Consider the following 11,491-nt stretch of genomic DNA (forward strand, 5'->3'; position numbering starts at 1 on the left):
AGAAGTCATACAGGGCTCACAGTGGAGTCCCGGTGGAGTCAAGGTGGAGTCATAGAAGAGTCATAGAGGAGTCATAGAGGTGTCTTAGAGTCATAGAGGAGTCATAGAGGTGTCTTAGAGTCATAGAGGAGTCGTAGCATCATAGAGGAATCATACTGTCATAGAGGAGTCATAGAGGAGTAATCCAGGCGTCATAGAGGCATCATAGAGGCATCCAAGAGGAGTCATAGACGCGTCATAAAGGAGTCATAGAGGAGTCATAGAGGAGTCATAGAGGAGTCATAGAGGAGTCATAGAGGAGTCATAGAGCAGTCCTAGAGAAGTCATAGTAGACTCAAAGAGGAGTCATAGTGGAATCATAGAGGAGTCACAGAGAAGTCATAGAGGAGTCATAGTGTCATAGAATAGTCAGAGAGGTCAATGAGGGGTCAGAGAGGAGTCCTTGAGGAGTCCTTGAGGAGTCATAGAGGCTTCATAGATGCATCAAAGGCATCCAAAAGGAATCATAGACGAGTCATTCACGAGTCATAGAGGAGTCATAGAATCATGGATGTATTATAGAGAAGTCCTAGAGGAGTCCTAGAGGAGTCCTAGAGGAGTCTTAGAAGAGTCATAATGGAGCCATAGGGGAGTCTTAGATGGGTCATAGAGGAGTCAAAGAGGAGTCAGAGAGGAGTCACAGAGGAGTCACAGAGTTACAGAGGAGTCATAAAGGACTATTGGGGAGTCATACAAGAATCATAGTGGAGTCATAGAGGCGTCATAGTGATGTCATAGAGGCATCTTTGAGGCGACATTGAGGCGTCATAGATTAGTCATAGATGTGTCATAGAGGGGTCACAGAGAGCTCAACGAGGGGTCATAGAGGAGTCATAGAGGAGTCAGAGAGGAGTCCTAGAGGAGTCTTAGAAGAGTCATAGAGGAGTCATAGAGGAGTCATAGAGGAGTCATGGTGGAATCATAGAGGTGTTGTTCAAGTGTCAGAGAGGATTCATGGAGAAATGACAGCGGCGTCACAGAGGAGTCATAGAGGAGTCATAGAAGAGTCATAGAGGAGTCATAGAGGTGTCATGGAGGAGTCGTAGAGAAGTCATAGTGTCATAGAGGAGTCAAAGAGGGGTCAATGAGGAATTGTCAGAGATGAGTCATAGAATAGTCTTAGAAGAGTCATAGAGGAGTCATAGAGGAGTCATGCAGGGGTCACAATGGAGACACAGAGGAGTCACAGTGGAGTCATAGAGGCTTCATAGAGGCATTATAGCAGCGTCATAGAGACGTCCAAGAGGAGTCATAGAAGAGTCGTAGAGGTATCATAAAGGAGTCATAGTGTCATACAGAGTCATAGAGGAGCCATAGAGGAGTCATACAAGGGTCATAGAGGAGACACAGAGGAGTCAGAGAGAAGTCATAGATTTATAGAGGATTCATAGAAGAGTCATAGGGGAGTCATATAAGAGTCACTGAGGAGTCATAGAGGAGTCCCAGTGGAGTCTCAGTGGAGTCACAATGCAGACACAGTGGAGTCATAGAGGTGTCATAAAGGTGTCATAGAGGCATCATAGAGGCGTTCAAGAGGAGTCATAGAGGAGTCATAGAGCAGTCATAGAGGAGTCAAAGAAGAGTCATAGAGTAGTCATAGAGGAGTCATAGAGGATTCATAGATTTGTAATGGAGGAGTCATGTAGGAGTCATAGAGAAGTCATAGAGGAGTCACAGAGGAGTCATGCAATGGTCACAATCTAGTCACAGTGGAGTCACAGAGGAGTCATAAAAGCTTCATAGAGGAAACATACAGGTGTCATAGAAGCGTCATAGAGTTGCCATAGAGGTGTCCAAGAGGAGTTATAGACGAGTCATAGACAAATCATAGAGGAGTCATAGAGCATTCAAATATCTGTCATAGAGGAATCATAGAGTAGTCATAGTTACAGAGGAGTTATAGACGAGTCATAGACAAGTCATAGAGGAGTCACAGAGCATTCAAATATCTGTCATAGAGGAATCATAGTCATAGAGTTATAGAGGAGTTATAGAAGAGTCATAGACAAGTCATAGAGGAGTCATAGAGCATTCAAATATCTGTCATAGAGGAATCATAGTCATAGAGTTATAGAGGAGTTATAGAAGAGTCATAGACAAGTCATAGAGGAGTCATAGAGCATTCAAATATCTTTCATAGAGGAATCAGTCATAGAGTTATAGAGGAGTTATAGACGAGTCCTAGAGGAGTCCTAGAGGAGTCATAGAACATTCAAATATCTGTCATAGACGAATCATAGTCATAGAGTTATAGAGGAGTTATAGACGAGTCATAGACAAGTCATAGAGGAGTCATAGAGCATTCAAATATCTGTCATAGACGAATCATAGAGTAGTCATAGAGATATAGAGTAGTCATAGAGTTATAGCAAAGTCATAGAGGAGTCATGGTGTTATAGAAGATTCATAGAGGAGTCACAGGGTAGTCATAGTGGAGTCATAGTGGAGTTATAGTGGAGTCATAGTGGAGTCATAGTGGAGTCATAGAGGAGTCAGTGGAGTCACAGTGGAGTCATAGAGGCATCATAGGGGTGTCGTAGGTTGCTTCAAGAGGAGTCATAGAAGAGTCATAGAGGAGTCATAGAGGAGTCAAAGAAGAGTCATAGAGGAGTAATAGAGGAGTCATAGAGGAGTTGTAGAGTGTTCATAGATGAGTAATAGCAGAGTCATAGAGGAGTCAGAGGAGCCATGAAGGAGTCATAGAGGAGTCATAGAGGAGTTGTAGAGTGTTCATAGATGAGTAATAGCAGAGTCATAGAGGAGTCAGAGGAGCCATGAAGGAGTCATAGAGGAGTCATAGAGGAGGAATATAGGACTCATACAGGAGTCATAGAGATGTCATAGTATCATAGAGTCATAGAGAAGTCTTAGAGGAGTCATAGTGTCATAGAGTCATAGAGGAGTCTTAGAGAAGTCAATAAGATGTCAGAGCAGTCAATAAAAAGGCATAGAGGAGTCATAGAGGTTTTATAGAGGAGTCATAGAGGAGTCATAGAATCATAGAATCATAGAATAGTTCGAGTTGGAAAGGACCTTAAGATCATCAAGTTCCAACCCCCCTGCAATGGGCAGGGACACTTCATGCTAAATCATATCACCCAAGGCCTTGTCCAGCCTGGTCTTGAACACTGCCAGGGATGGAGCATTCACAACCTTCCTGGGCAACCCATTCCAGTGTCCCACCACCCTCACAGGAAAGAATTTCCTCCTTATATCAAATCTAAACTTCTCCTGTTTAAGTTTTAACCCGTTACCCCTTGTCCTATCACTACATTCCCTAACGAAGAGTCCCTCCACAGCATCCCTATAGGCCCCCTTCAGATACTGGAAGGCTGCTGTGCGGTCTCCACGCAGCTTCTCTTCTCCAGGCTGAACAACCCCAACTTCCTCAGCCTGTCTTCATACAGGAGGTGCTCCAGTCCCCTGATCATCCTTGTGGCCTCCTCTGGACTTGTTCCAACAGTTCCATGTCCTTTTTATGTTGAGGACACCAGAACTGCACACAATGCTCCAGGTGAGGTCTCACAAGAGCAGAGTAGAGGCGTAGGGTCACCTCCTTCGACCTGCTGGTCATGCTCTTTTTGATGCAGCCCAGGGTACGGTTGGCTTTCTGGGCTGCAAGCGCATACAGCTGGCTCATGTTCATTTTCTCATCAAATAATAATAATGGGGTTCTATGAGGCTATGATGGGGCGCTATGAGGAAATAATGGGGTCTATGAGGCAATAATGGGGCTCTATGGGGCTATAATGGGCTCTATGAGACTATAATAAGGCCCTATGAGGCTATAATGGGGCTCTATGAGGCAATAATGGGTTTCTACGGGGTTATAATGGGCTGTATGATGCAAAAATGGTGCTCTATGGGGGTACAATGGGGCTCTATGAGGCTATAATGGGGTCTATGAGGCAATAATGGGTTTCTACGGGGTTATAATGGGCTGTATGATGCAAAAATGGGGCTCTATGAGGCTATAATGGGGTCTATGAGGCAATAATGGGGTTCTATGGGGCTATAGGGGTTCTATGAGGCAATAATGGGGTTCTATGAGGCAATAATGGGGTTCTATGGGGCTATAATGGGCTGTATGATGCGATAACGAAGTTCTATGGGGCTATAATGGGGGTGTATGATGCAATAATTGGACTCTATGAGGCAATAATGGGTACTATGGGGTTATAATGGGGCTCTATGAGGCAATAATGGGTCTCTAACCAATAATGGGGCTCTATGAGGCTATGATGGGACTCTATGGGGCAATTATGGGGCTCTATGAGGTTATAATGGGGCTCTATGGGGCAATAATAGGGCTCTATGAGGCTATAATAGGGTCTATGAGGCAATAATGAAGCTCTATGAGGCTATGATGGGGCTATAATGGGGCTCTATGAGGCAATAATGAGGTTCTATGGGGCTAACATGGGCTGTATGATGCAATAATGGGGTTCTATGGGGCTATAATAGGGCTCTATGGAGCTATAATGGGTACTATGAGGCAATAATGGGGCTCCATGAGGCTATAATAGGGTCTATGAGGCAATAATGGGGCTCTATGAGAGTATAATGTGGTTCTGTAGGGCTATAATGGGCTGTATGATGCAATAATGGGGTTCTATGGGGCTATAATGGGGCTCTATGAGGCTATAATGGGGTTCTATGGAGCTATAATGGAGCACTATGGGGCAATACTGGGTCTATGAGGCTATAATGCGGTTTATGAGTTAATAATGGGGTTTATGAGGTAATAATGGGGGTATATGAGGCAATAATGGGGTTCTATAGGGCTATAATGGGCTGTATGATGCAAAAATGGGGTTCTATGGGGATATAATGGGGTTGTATGATGTAATAATGGGGCACCATGTGGCAATAATGGGGCTCTATGAGGCTATAATGGGGTCTATGAGGCAATAATGGGGGTCTATAGGGGTATAATAGGGTTCTCTGGGGCTATAATGGGTCTGTATGAGGCAATAATGAGGCTCTATGAGGCAATAATGGTGCTCTATGAGGCAATATTGAGGCTCTATGTGGCTATAATGGGGCTCTATGAAGCTATAATGTGTCTCTATGGGGCAATAATAGGAGTCTTTGGGGCTATAATGGAGCTCTATGAGGCTATAATGGAGCTCTATGAGGCAATAATGGGGCTCTATGGGGCAATAAAAGGGCTCTATGAGGCTATACTAGGGTCTATGAGGCAATAATGGGGCTCTATGAGCCTATAATGGGGTTTATGAGGCAATAATGAGGTTTTATGGGGCTATAATGGACTGTATGATGCAATAATGGGGTTCTATGGGGCTACAGTAGGGTTCTATGGGGCTATAGTGGGGTTCTATGGGGCAGTAATGGGGCACTATGAGGCATTAATGGGGCTCTATGAGGCAATAATGGGGCTCTATGAGGCAGTAATAGGGTTCTATGAGGCAATAATGGGCCTCTATGAGGCAATAATGGGCCTCTCTGAGGCAATAATGGCGCTCTATGAGGCTATACTGGGGCTCTATGGGGCTATAATGGAGTTCCATGAGGCAATAATTGGGCTGTATGGGGCTATAGTGTTGTCTTTGAGGCAATAATGGGGCTCTATGGGGTTATACTGGGGTCTATGGGGCAATAATGGGGTTCTATGGGGCTATAATGGGCTGTATGATGCAATAATGTGGTTCTATGGGTCTATAATGGGGCTCTATGGGGAAATAATGGGGGTCTATGAGAATCTAAAGGGGCTCAATGGGGCAACCATAGGGCTCCATGTGGTTATGCTGGGGTCTATGAGGCCATAATGGGGTTCTATGAGGCTATAATAGGGCTATAATGGGGCCCTATGAGGCAATAATGAGGTTCTATGGGGCTATAATGGGGCTCAATGGGGCTATAATAGGTCACTGTGAGGCAATAATGGGGCTCTATGGTTTTATATTGGGGTCTATGAGGCTATAATGGGGCTCTGTGGGGCAATAATGGGCTCTATGAGGCTATATGGGGGCTCTATGAGGCTATAATGGGGTCTATGAGGCTATAATGGGGTCTATGAGGCAGTAATGGGGTTCTATGGGGTTTTATTGGGGCTCTATGAGGGAATAAGAGGGCTCTATGAGGCAATAATGGGGCTCTATGGGGCAATAATGGGGTTCTATGAGGCAATAATGGGGTCTATGAGGTAATAATGAGCCCCATGAGGCAATAATGGGGCTCTATGTGGCAATAATGGCGTTCTATGGGGCTATAATGGGGTTCTATGAGGCAATAATGAAGCTCTATTAGGCAATAATGGGGCTCTACGAGGCAATAATGGGGCTCTATGAGGCAATAATGTGCTTCTATGGGGGAATAATAGGGCTGTATGGGTCTATAATGGCCTGTATGATGCAGTAACGGGGTTCTATAGGGCTATAATGGTGCTCTATTGTGGTATAATGGGGCACTCTGGAGCAATAATGGATCTCTATGGGGCAATAATGGGGTTCTGTGGGGCTATAATGGGGGTCTATGAGGCAATAATGGGGTCTATGAGGCAATAATGAGGCTCTATGAGGCAATAATGGGGCTGTATGGGGCTATAATGGGGCTCTATGAGGCAAAATGGGGCTATATGAGGCTATAATGCGGCACTATGAGGCAATAATGGGGCTCTATGGGACTATAATGGGGTCTATGAGGCTATAATGGGGCTCTATGGTGCAAGAATGGGGTCTGTGAGGCTATAAGGGGGCTCTATGGGGATATTATGTGGTCTATGAGAAAATAATGGGGCTCTATGGGGTTACACTGGGCTCTATGCGGCAATAATGGGGCTCTATGCGGAAATTATGAGCCTCTATGAGGCAATAATGGGGCTCTATGGGGCAATAATGGGGTCTATGGGGCTATAATGGGGCTCTATGGGGCTATAATGGGGCTCTATGAGGATAAAATGGGTCTATGAGGCAATAAGATCATTCAGTTTCAACCCCCCTGCCATGGACAGGGACACCTCACACTAAACCATGCCACCCAAGGCCTCGTCCAACCTGGCCTTGAACACCGCCAGGGATGGAGCATTCACAACCTCCCTGGGCAACCCATTCCAGTGCCTCACCACCCTCACAGGAAAGAATTTCCTCCTTAGATCCAATCCAAACTTCCCCTGTTTCAGTTTTAACCCGTTACCCCTTGTCCTGTCACTACAGTCCCTAATGAAGAGTCCCTCCCCAGCATCCCTATAGGCCCCCTTCAGATACTGGAAGGCTGCTATGAGGTCTCCACGCAGCCTTCCCTTCTCTGCCCAGCCTGTAGCTGTGCCTGGGATTGCTCCCACCCAGGTGTAGGACCTTGCACTTGGCATGGTTAAACTCCATGAGGTTGGCATCAGCCCACCTCACAAGCGTGTCGAGGTCCCTCTGGATGGCATTCCTTCCCTCCAGGGTATCAACCGAACCACACAGCTCGGTGTCATCGGCAAACTTGCTGAGGGCACACTCAATCCCACTGTCCATGTCAGCGACGAAGATGTTGAACAAGACCGGACCCAACACCGATCCCTGAGGGACACCACTCATTGCTGGTCTCCAGCCGGACATAGAGCCATTGACCACAACTCTTTCCGTGCGGCCATCCAGCCAGTTCTTTATCCACCCAGTGGTCCATCCATCAAATTGATGTCTCTCCAATTTAGAGACGAGGATGTCGTGTGGGACAGTGTCGAACGCTTTGCACAAGTCCAGGTAGATGCCATCAACTGCTCTACCCCTGTCCATCAGTTCTGTAGCCCCATCATAGAAGGCCACCACATTGGTCAGGCAGGATTTCCCCTCAGTGAAGCCCTGCTGGCTGTCACCAAGCACCTTGTTGATTTTCATGTGCCTCAGCATGACTTCCAGGAGAATCTGCTCCAAGATGTTGCCAGGCTCAGGGGTGAGACTGACTGCTCTGTAATTCCCCGGGTCATCCATTTTCCCCTTCTTGAAAATAAATACAGGGCCAGAGCCTCAAAACAGACCCAAAACAAGACAAAAACAGCAAAATCAGCCACAAAACAGACCCAAAACAACCCCAAAAAAACCTGGTCCTGCTTCTCCTGTGGGATACAGGCTCAGAGCCCCAAAACAGACCCAAAACAGGCCAAAAAAAGGCAAAAACAAGGCCAAACCACCCCAAAACCACCCCAAAATCACCTTCTCCTGCTTTTCCTATGGGATGCAGGATCATAGCCCCCCAAAAGACCAAAAACAGGCCAAAAACACCCCAAAACACCCCAAAACCACCTTGTCCTGCTTCTTCTAGGGGATACAGGGTCAGAGCCCCAAGACAGATCCAAAACAGACCCAAAACAGGCCAAACCAAGGCCAAATCACCCTAAAACCACCCCAAAATCACCTTCTCCTGCTTCTCCTATGTAATACAGGGTCAAAGCCCCAAAGAAGACCCAAAACAGGCCAAAAACAACCCAAAACCACCTTGTCCTGCTTCTTCTAGGGGATACAGGGTAAGAGGCCCAAACCAGACCCAAAACAGTCCAAAAACGGGCCAAAACGCCCAAAGCAAACCGCAAAACACCCCCGAACCACCCCAAAACCACCTTGTCCTGCTTCTCCTATGGAATACAGGGTCAGAGCCCCAAAACAGGACAAAAACAGGAGAAAAGTGGGCCAAAACACCCCAAACAACCCCCAGAATGGGCCAAAACCACCCCAAAATCACCTTGTCCTGCTTCTCCTATGGGACACCGGTCAGAGCCCCAAAACTGGACAAAACCAACCTAAAACCACCCCAAAACCACCTTGTCCTGTTTCTCCTGTGGGTCACAAGTTCAGAACCCCAAAACAGGCTCAAGAAAGTACGAAAACAACCAAAAACTTTTCAGAAGCACCCCCAAAACAACCCCAAACCACCCTAAACCCACCAAAAAAACACCTTGTCCTGCTTCTCCTGTGGGATACAGGCTCAGAGCCCCAAAACAGATCCAAAACAGGCCAAAAAGAGAAAAAAAACACACCAAAACACCCAAAACCACCCCTAAAACAGCCCAAGCCAACCCCGAAGCACCGGCTCGTGCTGCAGCTCTGCCTCATTCCAGAGCCTTGGATCATCTGGGAGCACGGGATCCCATTGGCATCACAGCTCCTGGTGCTTGGGAGCAGATCCTATGGGATCTGGATCCAGATCCGGATGCTCCACACATGGACACGGATCTAGGTCTGGATCCGGTTGTAGGGGGGAGCGCGGACACGGAATTCCATGGGGCTGGAAGAGCAGAACCGGGCTCCAGGAGGGGGGGCTCTGGGGTGGGGGGGAGAGACGCCATTGCCCACCATTGTCTCCATTGACCCTATTGGCCTCCATTACCCCCTTTGCCCTCCCCATTACCCCCATTGCCCGTTACCCCCATTGCCCCCACTGCCCCTCATTGCCCCTGTTACCCCATTACCCCCATTGCCACCCGTTACCCCCATCCCCAACTCACTTCCCACTGCTCCGCACTGGATCCAAAGATGGGGCTGGGGATGCCCCGGTCCCGCCGCACATCCGGTTGCGGCTCCCATTGAGGCTCCAGAGACCCCGGGTTCGAGCCCCGAGCTCCCGGGTTCGAGCCCCGGTGCCCCCGGAGCAGCGGCGAGAGCCGGGGGGGGAAGCCCCGGTGCCCCCCCCCCCCCACGGAGCAGCGCCCCCAGCACCGAGCGGCGCCGCTCCCGTAGCAGCACCGGGGCCCGGTGCAACAGCGCCCCCAAGCGGGCGGCCAGGACCCGCGCTATGGTGTGTTGGGGGGCGGGCACTGGGACCCCCAAGTTATGGGGCGCCTCCTTTGTGCCCCCCAAGTCATGGGGCGGGGTCTGGGGTTCCCGTTTGTGCCCTCCCCCAAGTTATGGGGCGCCCCTTTGTGGCCCCCAAGGTATGGGGCAGGCTCTGGAAGTCCCCTATGGAGCCCCCCAAGTTATGGGGCGGGGTCTGGGTCCCCCCTATGGAGCCGCCCAAGTTATGGGGCACCCCCTCTGTGCCCCCCTCAAAGTTATGGGGCACCCCTATAGTGCGGGGGGTGCCGAGGCCCCGCCCCACGTGACCCGAGGCGACCTGGAGGGCGAAGAGCCCGCGGGGGTGGGGCAGGAGGCGGTGCTGGGTGATGACCACGTGACGTGAAGGGGGGGAGGGGGCTGCGGGGGGCGCGCAGGGGCCAGGATCGGGCCCGGGCCCCGCCCCCTCCCTCCCCCCCCCCCGCCCGCCCCAGTTTGGTCCCGTCCGGTTCCCGCCAATTTCGCCCATCATGGCGGAGCTGGAGCTCCCCTCCGATCCCGACCTGCGCAGGTTGGAACCCGCGGGACCCCCCAGTGGGGGCTTTTGGGGTCCGGGGGGGGTTGGGGTGCTCCTGACCCCCTCTCTTTGTCTCCCCCCCACCTCCAGGCTGTGCACGGGGCCCTGTGCCCCCATCCGGGAGTACATCATGGGCCACGTGCGGCACCCGCGGTGAGGGGGGCACCCCAACATCTGGGGGGGAGGAACTGCAACATCTGGAGGGACCCCAAACCTCGGATCGGTCCCTAAAATACATGGCGGGGGGAGGGGTGTTCCTATAGGAATGTGAAGAAGATCAAAGGGAACCTGCTGTGGTATCCGTTGCACCCCAAAGTGGGGGGGGACACCCAAGCTCATTGGGGAGCCTCCAAAACCCCTCAGGACCCCCCTGTTATAAATTGGGACCACAACGGATCATAATCCAATTGAATTTTATTAATTATAGCAAGTAGAATATGAGCAAAGACAGCGCTGGACGACAGGGGAGTCTGCGCTCCGACAACTGCCGTGCTGAACAGTTCTAACAGTCCCTTTTTATCAGTCCTCCAGTTCCGCATTCGTATCTTCAACGGAGTACTCTGCGCATGCCCCAGTTGCTTGAGGCTGAAGGCTTGAAGTCCTCCTCGGTTACCTTTAGATATCCTTTTCCATATATGGTCTTCAACTTGCTGTGCAATAATTTTTAGAATTGTTTTGCAAAAGCCCTTAGTAAGCGTCTTGCGGTTTGTAAATAATTTTGGTGTCAACTTATGCAAGTAAAGCACTTAAGCAAAGCAATAGTTGCCCCCACCCATATGTCTGCCAGTTTTTTTTTTTTTTAGAACATCTTGCAGATATTTCCTCAAAACTTGCAGATGTTTCCTCAAAACTTGCGCAAGCGGTGTCTGGTTTAATCTGCACAAGCGACCACGGTTATCTTTTTTTTTGTTGTCTAATCTTTACATCAGGCTTAGCATAAATCTTAATAAACAATACCATAGTCCCTAGTTTTTCACAATCCCCCCTTTTTCTTTTTATCCTATTATTGTTTATTAGATGTTACTTTCATTTTCATTCTCAGTACTGTAAGCTAATTTGTTCCCACACTCCCAACACTTATCATAACATTCACAAGGTAATACCTCGCAGTTACATTCATAGCATTTTCGTGGTATAGTACATTCACAGTATTCTTCCTCTT

Source organism: Pezoporus flaviventris, unplaced genomic scaffold, assembly GCF_033815535.1.
Source record: "Pezoporus flaviventris isolate CSIRO_AGI_PZ_B2104156 unplaced genomic scaffold, CSIRO_AGI_Pfla_v1 ptg000088l, whole genome shotgun sequence".
NCBI lineage: Eukaryota > Metazoa > Chordata > Aves > Psittaciformes > Psittacidae > Pezoporus > Pezoporus flaviventris.